Genomic DNA, 8,239 nt, shown 5'->3' with positions numbered 1-8,239 from the left:
ACTTTGGCCACCTCATGCGAAGAGTTGACTCATTGGAAAAGACTCTGATGCTGGGAGGGATTGGGGGCAGGAGGAGAAGGGGACGCCAGAGGATGAGATGGCTGGATGGCATCACTAAGTCGATGGACGTGAGTCTGAGTGAACTCCGGGAGTTTGTGATCGTCGGGGAGGCCTGGCATGCTGCAATTCATGGGGTCACAAAGAGTTGGACATGACTTAGCGACTGAACTGAACTGAACTGAATAATAAGCTATGTTGATCATTTTTCCATGTGTTTATTAGCCACCTGGATGTCTTCTTTGGAGAAATATCTATTAAGGCCTTCTGCCCATTTTTTGTTTGGGTTGTTTGTTTTTCTCATGTTGAGCTGCATGAACTTCTTACATATTTTGGAGATTAATCCTTTGCCAGTTGCTCATTTGCAATTATTTTCTCCCATTCTGAGGGTTCTTTTCATCTTGTTTATGGTTTCCTTTGCTATCTGAAAGCTTTTGAGTTTAGTTAGTTACGTATCGTTTATTTCCATTACTCTAGAAGGTGGGTCATAGAGGATCTTCCTGCCACTTATGTCAAAATGTGTTTTGCCTATGTTTTCCTCTAAGTTTTACAGTATCCTTGTGTGTGCAGTCGCTTCAGTCATGTCTAACTCTCTGTGACTTTATGGACTGCACCTCACCAGGCTCCTCTGTCTGTAAGATTCTCCAGGCAAGAATACTGGAGTGAGTTGCCATGCCCTTCTCCAGGGAATCTTCCCAACCCAGGGATCAAACCCACATCTCCTGTATCCTCTGAACTGCAGGCAGATTCTTTACTCACTGAGCCACCTGGGAAGCCATTTAGGTCTTTAATCAATTTTGAGTTTATCTTTGTATGGTGTTAGGGAGTATTCTCATTTCATTCTTTTTCGTGTAGCTGTCCAGTTTTCCTAGCACCACTTCTTGAAGAGGCTGTCTTTTCTCCATTTTCTATTCTTGCCTCCTTTGCCAAAGATAAGGTGCTCATAGGTGTGTAGGTTTATCTCTGGGCTTTCTGTCTTGTTCCATTGGTTTATATTTCTGTTTTTTTGTTAGTACCATACTGTCTTGATGACTGTAGTTTTGTGAAAGTGAAAGTCGCTCAGTTGTGTCTGACTCTTTGCGACCCCATTGACTATAGTCCATGGAATTCTCCAGGCCAGAATACTGGAGTGGGAACTCAGGTCTCCCGCATTGCAGGCGCATTTTTTACCAGCTGAGCCACAAGGTAAGTGTGGTAATTTTGTAGTACAGTCTGAAACAAGGAAGGTTGATTCCTCTAGCTTCATTCTTCTTTCTTAAGACTGCTTTGGCTATTCTGGGGTCTTTTATTTTACCATACGAATTGTGAATTTTTTTGTTCTAGTTCTGTGAAAAAATGCCATTGACAATTTGATAAGGATTGCCTTAAATGTGTAGATTGCTTTGAGTAATATTGTCATATCACAATATTGGTTCTTCCAATCCAAGAACATGATATATCTTCCATTTGTTAATGTTGTCTTTTAGTTTTTTTTCATCAGTGTCTTATAGTTTTCTGTATACACCTCTTTTGCCTCCTTCAGTTTTCAGTTCAGTTACTCAGTTGTGTCCGACTCTTTGAGACCCCATGAACTGCAGCACGCCAGGCCTCCCTGTCCAAACCAAGTCCTGGAGTTCACCCAAACCCATGTCCATTGAGTCGCCTTAGGTAGGTTTATTCCTAGGTATTTTATTATTTCACATGTGCATATTCTTCTAACTACAACCACAACAAGATACAGAACTATTTCATCAACATAAAGATTTCCCTCTTGCTATGCCTCTTCAGTCACTTCTGCCCCACTCCTTACCTCCCAACATCTCCAAGTCCTATCAATCAGTAATCTTTCTATCACTATAATTTTTCATTCACTATAATTTTTATGTGAATGAAATCATGAAGTATGTGACCTTTTGATATTGACTTTTTCACTCAGCATAACTCCCTGAGGTATATCCAAGTTATATCCTGCATCAGTAGTTCATTTATTTTTAGTGCTGAGCAGCATTCTATGGTATGGTGGTACTACCACCTGTTTAACCATTCACCTGTTGAAGGCCATTTCAGTTGTTCCCTGTTTTTTGGCTGTTATAAATAAGAGTGCTTTAAACATTTGTGTACAGGTTTTTGTGTAAATATAAGTTTTCATTGCTCTGGGATAAATGCCTAAGAATGTAATTGTGGGGTCATATAGTAACTGCATGTTTAGTTCTGTAAAAAAAATTGCTAGACTCTTTCTTAAATGGCCATACCATTTACATTTCTGCTAGCAATGAACAAGTGATCTAGTTTCTCGTCATCCTCACTAGCATTTGCTGTTACCACTGCTTTTTATTTTAGCTATTCTGAAAAGCTTCTGGTGATATCTCATTGTGATTTTAATTTGCACTTCAACAACATTGAACATCAATGTCTTGTCATGCCATTGGCTCATTTTCTAATTGGATTGTTTGCTTTTTTATCACTGAGTTTTGAAAGTTCTCTATACGTCCTAGATACGAGCCCTTGTCAGAGATGTGGTTTGCAAATATTTTTTTTTCTGTTTGTAGCTTGTCTTAACAAGCTACATCATCTTAACAAGGCCTTTTGCAGAATAAGTTTTTAATTTTGATGAGGTTCAATTTAATGTTTTCCTACATGTCATTTTTAAGAACTAATCACTAAGCACTAGGTCTTAAAGGTTTTCTATGTTTTCTTATAAAGTTTCATAGTTTTAAGTGTTACATTTAAATCTATGACTCATTTTAAATTGATTTTTGTGTAACATGTGAGCAATTTTTCAAATAAATTGTATTATTCTTCTACTAATAAATTGTATATACTCATGGTAGAAAAATAAGCAAACGCCTGACATTAGGAAAAAGAAAATTTAAAATTTTCGTAATCCTACCACTTATAGAAAATCAGTTACATTTAGTATATGTCTTCCCAGCTTTTTTTTATTCTTTACACACACACACACACACACACACACATACATATAATATATATGTGTGTGTATATATATATATATATATATATGTACACTTAGGTTCCTTCCAATTCCTTTTGAAGATGAGGGAAAATTTCAAAATGAAACTTAAAGGTTAGATGAAATTTCATTCTCTTTCTTATTCATCCTTTAATTGGCCAGCTTTACAGATGAGAAAACTAAAGCTTAGACAGAATAGACAGCTTGCCTTCTGAAAAGTCCAGTCAGGACTTGCACTCAGATCAACCTGACCACCAATCATCTCTTGCTATGCTATACTCCACACAAGGCTGAGTTACCAAAAAAAAAAAAAAAAAAAAAGCCAACAGCTAGGAAAGAGAAAAGCAGAGGCAAAATTATTTGTTCAAGGGTAGTTTGGTGAGCCAAGCTGTAACTAATATGGAGGTAGGCTATATCCTAACAGCCTGGCCTGGAGGTTTAGAAAAGATACCCAGGGAGAAATGAATACTTTCAAAAACAACAAATTAAGCATAGAGGGTCAGAATATTATACAAATACTAAGAAGATAGAACTTAAATGTGGCTGAAGAGTTTTTATTATTAAAATAGATTATTTTCCACAGGAGTCACAACAGGAAAACGAGCAGTGGAAATTTCTAGAATAAAAAAATTTTAAAAGCAGCTATAAAAGATATTTTGGGAACAATTACGGGAAATTCAAATGTGGACTGGCATCTGATGACAAGTTAATGTTGATTTTCTCAGGTGTGACATGGAGTAGTGTGATAATGTATGCAACTTTCAAACGGGTGGGAGACTGAGGAAGCTCTGATTATGTTTGGAGAGAAAGAGAAAATGTGGCAAAATATTAACCTATGTCGTATCGAGGTAGAAAGAACACCGGTGTTCGTTGTGTCATTATTTTACTCATTTCAGTTTACTTTCAAAATAAAAGTTACGTGTTCGGGTGGGAAGAATTTCCTGACTCCTTTTTATAGTAAAACTTGCCTGAGTCATTGTGAGCAGTGAGCCCCCTCTAGGTGACATCGGTCATTCTAATCATTTTGAGTATTCGGGGAGATTTTTTTTTTTTTTTTAACCCTGGGCTTTGGAAGACCTGGCACTTGCGGCAGCACCAGTGTTTTCTTTTGGGATCATTTAATGCTGTCTGCCTTGTTCTTCCTTTCTTAATTAAGGTATCGTAAGGCAATGGCCACCCACTCCAGTGTTCTTGCCTGGAGAATCCCAGGGACGGGGGAGCCTGGTGGGCTGCCGTCTATGGGGTCGCACAGAGTCGGACACGACTGAAGAGACTTAGCAGCAGTTGCAGAAGCAGCAGGTATAGGACAGTGATTCACAGACAGCCGGCACTCGTTAACCAGAATACTCCTAACCTCTGGTTCTCCTAAACAGAAAGGTAGCCAATATTGTATTTTTGGCGTCAAGTTGAAACAAAAACGAAACAAAAAGGTGCTTTCCCTGACCGGGAATCGAACCCGGGCCGCGGCGGTGAGAGCGCCGAATCCTAACCACTAGACCACCAGGGAACACATAAGAGAGCCCTCTACAGTAAGCTAGACAAACTGTAAAAGAGGTGACGTAAACTGGGTTCCTGAATGCGGTTGCTTGAACCTCCGGTATTCAAACCGCCTCTCTCTTCCACCTGACCGGTCTCTCGGCCGCTGCAAAACCGAAGAAAACATAATGGAGAACCGAAGCAACTGTGAAGTCTAAATATGGCCGCCGTCTCAGAAACAGAAAACAAAACCACCAGCACTAACGGGAAATGTTCTTGGGTATGTTCGCGAAAGGTTGCAAAAACGCGCCTGTCAGAAGTGGGATTCGAACCCACGCCTCCATTCGGAGACCAGAATGCCCTAGGGGAAGGTAGACACCTTGAGTCTGGCGCCTTAGACCACTCGGCCATCCTGACACGCTGCACGGAGGATGTTCCTGAACGGCCTGCTTTCTGCGACAGGCTGATGCGCTGTCCCGCCTTCCTGGGCAGGCTGTCGGCGGATCCACCAGGTCAGGGCGGAGGAGAACCTTGCGCTGGGCGCCTGCGGCTGGCTGCGGAGGAGCTCTTGGAGAATGCCAGGTTTGCAGTTCCTGCCGACTGCCTAGGCTCTCAGGTTGGCAGGAAAATCGAGTCAAGAAGCAAGGACAATCCCGTTAGAAAACCAGAGGGTTTAGTGACCATCCGACCCAGCAAAGGAAGGAAACTACAGTAGCAAAAGCAAAAAGAAAGTGCCAGGTGTCTGCCCACCGGGCGACCCGCTACTGCCAGATCCCGGGCTCCCGCCGCAAGTGCCTGGCCCTAGCTGGGGAAAACTGGCTAGTTGAGTGAATACAAGGAAATCATATGGAAATAGCTTGCCACAGAGGAAGCAACAGTGATTGCTGCTGTTGTTTCAAAATTATTAGGGCTTCTGCCTTATTGTCTTTGGCATACCCATCCTTTTAAGACCCACACCTCTTCCTCTGCCAAGTCACCCAGTCCTGGCTAGAGATAATGGGGGGCTATCAGTGTTAAAGAAAAACATTGCTCATTCATGACACCCTTTAAAGCACTGTAAGGAAGACTTTATTAAATGGGTGGTGTGGGGGATGGGAATCAAGATATGTATGGTTTATTACTGCACCAGGGTCTTGCAGTGGGAGAGGTGAGATTGGATTTAACTCTGAGTACAAGTGAGACTGGAAATTTATAGCCAAAGACAGAGGTAGGGTGCATTCAGTGGATGAAAAATTACTAAGGGCGCGGGGCTGGGGGAGCGGGGAGGATTCTGTCCTAAAGGATATCTAACTGGATTCTTGCTGAAGGTGGACCAGGATATTAGATATCGCCTGGTAAAGGACCAGGAACCCCATTATATATTCAGAGTGATAATGTATCAAGGATGGGGCATTCTGGTTAAACATACTTAGCAGGATTTTTGCTAAAATTGAACGTTATAGAGACAAGCATGAAAGTCCAAAGTCAGGCCTCGTTGAAAAAGATTTCGGGGTAGGGGGGGCAGTTTTAACAAAAGAGTGCAAAGATAGCAAGTGTGCTTTAGCATCAACCGGAAAGTCCTGCTTCTTGTGCTCCAGACCACATGCATTCAATCATTCATTCATTCATTTATTCACTGAGTCTTAATCGATACGTTTTTGTTGTTCAGTTGATTAGTCTTGTCCCACTCTTTGTGGCCCCATGGACTGCAGCACGCCCAGGCTTCCTCCCTGTCCTTCACTATCTCCTGCAGCTTGCTTGAACTCGTGTACATTGAGTTGGTAATGCCATCCAACCATCTTGTCCTCTGTCATCCCCCTTCTCCTCCTGCCTTCAATATTTCCTAGCATCTGGGTCTTTTCTAATAAGTCAGTTCTTTGCATCAGGTGGCCAAAGTATTGGAGCTTCAGCTTCAGCATCAGTCCTTCCAGTGAATATTCAGGATTGACTTCCTTTAGGTTTGATCTCCTCGCAGTCAAGGGGCTCTCAAGAGTCTTCTCCAACATCACGGTTCAGAAGCATGAATTCTTCTGCACTTAGCTTTCCTTATGGTCCAACCCTCACATCCATACATGACTACTGGAAAAACCATAGCTTTGACTAGACAATCCTTTGTTGGAAATTGATACAACAGTGAACAAGGAGGAGGTCTGTACCCTGGCAAACTGACTGCTAGTGAAGGGGATAGTCAGCCCAAAGGAACATACAGGCTGTGAGGACAAAACAAAAACAGAGCAATGACATGGTGGAGGTCTATTTTTAGACTGTGATTGGCAAGTAAGATCTCACTGCCTTTTTCTAAAAATAATTTTCAAAAAGTAAAACACATGATTCCCATGCAAATATATAAGTGATGCACGTATCAAGATTTTACTCAACTCATTAATGAGGGTCCCTGTACGATGTTATAACCAATTCAAAGGAGATTTTGAAGGGTTTTTCTTTTTTTTTTTTAAATAGACAAGGGGATTTGAAAAGAGATTGCTAACAGATGTGCGATGGGTTAATTTATCAAGGGTATGATACTTAAGGTATGGTTTCTACCTTGGGGTTGTTTTTTTTTTAATAGACAAGGGGATTTGAAAAGAGATTGCTAACAGATGTGAGATGGGTTAATTTATCAAGAGTATGATATTTAAGGTATGGTTTCTACCTTGGGGCTCTTTTTTTCTACCAGAAATAAATCAGGTGCCTCTCTTCACCTGTATTGTGCACCTTGTATTGTGATACATAGGAATCTTTTGGCCTTGCTCCCACACAGAAGCCCTTTGCATCACTGTCGATTTTCTACAGGTTAATTTCTACCCATACAGAACTCTAAAATAGTCAAAAGAAGCCAGGCAAAGGTGCAAATGGAATCAGATAATCCCCCAAAGAAGTGCTAGACAATGCCAAGTACTCCACTGTAAGGATACCTTGTGTCCAAGAGAATCAAACCGAACAGCAGTGAAAGCTGTAAGAACACATTTTATCCAAGAACTATTGTAGTAGGAGAAAAGAGACCTTATATAATAGCTGCTGCCAAGTCGCTTCAGTCGTGTCCGACTGTGCGACCCCATAGACGGCAGCCCATGAGGCTCCGCCGTCCCTGGGATTCTCCAGGCAAGAACCCTGGACTGGGTTGCCATTTCCTTCTCCAATGCGTGAAAGTGAAAAGTGAAAGTGAAGTCGCTCAGTCGTGTCCGACTCCTAGCGACCCCATGGACTGCAGCCTACCAGGCTCCTCCGTCCATGGGATTTTCCAGGCAAGAGTACTGGAGTGGGGAGCCATTGCCTTCTGCGAATAGAACTGGGCTCAGTTCCAAATACAGCAAGGAAAAGTGGGGATTTATAGCTAAGGAGCAGGGTGGGGTTGGTGGATGGAAAATGGCTATGAGGAGACATCAAGAGTAGAGAGATTCTTGCTGCTGCTGCTGCTGCTGCTGCTAAGTCGCTTCAGTTGTGTCTGACTCTGTGCGACCCCATACACGGCAGCCCACCAGGCTCCGCCGTCCCTGGGAGTCTCCAGGCAAGAACACTGGAGCGGGTTGCCATTTCCTTCTCCAATGCATGAAAGTGAAGTTGCTCAGTCGAGTCCGACTCTTAGCGACCCCATGGACTGCAGCCCACCAGGCTCCTCCGTCCGTGGGATTTTCCAGGCAAGAGTACTGGAGTGGGGTGCCATTACCTTCTCCGGAGATTCTTGCTAAACTGATATAATAAAATTTCTGCTGAAGGCAGGCCAGGGTCATCCTATTTTACCTGGAAGATGGGGAGGGGGATGAGGAATTTGTTTAG

The 8,239-nt window shown here is 42.4% G+C and overlaps 2 non-coding genes across 2 annotated transcripts; both read right to left on the bottom strand.

Annotated features, from left to right (window-relative positions):
- Positions 1-4,442: 4,442 nt before the first annotated feature.
- Positions 4,443-4,514, bottom strand: TRNAE-CUC (transfer RNA glutamic acid (anticodon CUC)). The gene has a single exon. It is a non-coding gene; the product is annotated as a tRNA-Glu (tRNA).
- A 280-nt stretch (positions 4,515-4,794) lies between these two features.
- On the bottom strand, positions 4,795-4,900 carry TRNAL-CAA (transfer RNA leucine (anticodon CAA)). Its single transcript has 2 exons — positions 4,863-4,900; positions 4,795-4,840 (listed from the first exon to the last, which is right to left on the bottom strand). It is a non-coding gene; the product is annotated as a tRNA-Leu (tRNA).
- Between the last annotated feature and the right edge of the window lie 3,339 nt (positions 4,901-8,239).

The sequence above is a fragment of the Bos javanicus genome, chromosome 7 (assembly GCF_032452875.1).
Source record: "Bos javanicus breed banteng chromosome 7, ARS-OSU_banteng_1.0, whole genome shotgun sequence".
In the NCBI taxonomy this organism is placed as follows: domain Eukaryota; kingdom Metazoa; phylum Chordata; class Mammalia; order Artiodactyla; family Bovidae; genus Bos; species Bos javanicus.
This window is presented reverse-complemented; position numbering and strand designations above follow the sequence as displayed.